Here is an 892-nt window from a genome sequence, read left to right as displayed (position 1 = left end):
TAACCAATGCAAGGAATTTTAACATCTTTTATTGAAACACTCACACATATCACTGACATGTTCCTCCAAAGCACCTTCTGTCTTGGTTCAAGTCGCAAACAAGGTCTTTTTGATAGGGTGCAGTGGCGAACTTGTTCTAAACTTAATGGCTTCGCCACCATAGCTTAATATATTTTCACTAAACTAACACGCGGAGCAGGCGGAACAAATATTTCTGGCAGGCGGACCGGAAGACTAGAGCAAAAGAGAGAACTTGTGTACCGAAGATGTACTTTCATTGGCTAACCGCCTAGCGTTAACCTCCCGACGCACCGCCGCGCCGCCTTCCCGAGATGCATAGCGGACGCGTTAACTACGCATTGCGCTCTCCATAGGAAATCAATGGGCTATGTGCTGCGCGGTGGCCTTTGCCGCGAATGCGTACCCAATGCGTCATGTTAAACGCCTGTGTGGGTTGCATTGTCCCTCTCGCACGATACAGGTGTACAGCAACTCCTCTAAGCTGGCATTAGATGGGCATGTCACATATTATTGACTTTTTTGGTTAGGCTTATACCAAGCGCACATTTATATTTGAATTAAGATTATGGATCATTTAAAATAAAAGCAAATTGCCCGCACTGTTACTGAAAGCGTCCGATATGTCGCTCTTAGAAAGGCCAAATCCGAATGCGTCCTGTGAAACGCATATGTGGGTTTTATTGAAGAAAGCCATGAGCGTCTCTCTCGCACGGTAAAGGTGTTGGAAACGGCCAATATACTCCTCTATGCGGGCAATAGATGGCACGGGCATGTCACCTGTTATTGTGTTTTTTTTTTTTTGTTAGACCTACCAAGCACACGTCCATGTTTAAATTAAGGTTAGGATACTGGATAATTTAAAACAAAACCA

The 892-nt window shown here is 44.6% G+C and overlaps 1 long non-coding RNA gene across 1 annotated transcript in view; it reads right to left on the bottom strand.

Moving 5' to 3' along the window:
* The window catches only part of LOC143121766 (uncharacterized), a 1,302-nt gene extending 769 nt beyond the window's left edge, over positions 1 to 533 (bottom strand). The window contains exon 1 of the long non-coding RNA XR_012986538.1: positions 45 to 533. This is a non-coding gene — a long non-coding RNA (uncharacterized LOC143121766). The remainder of the gene's footprint in view (positions 1 to 44) is intronic.
* Positions 534 to 892: the final 359 nt, after the last annotated feature.

This window comes from Alosa pseudoharengus, unplaced genomic scaffold (assembly GCF_046254945.1).
Source record: "Alosa pseudoharengus isolate Yale_2024_CS ecotype anadromous, Long Island Sound unplaced genomic scaffold, YU_APseudo_1.1 YU_APseudo_1.1_scf_1, whole genome shotgun sequence".
Taxonomy (NCBI): domain Eukaryota; kingdom Metazoa; phylum Chordata; class Actinopteri; order Clupeiformes; family Clupeidae; genus Alosa; species Alosa pseudoharengus.
This window is presented reverse-complemented; position numbering and strand designations above follow the sequence as displayed.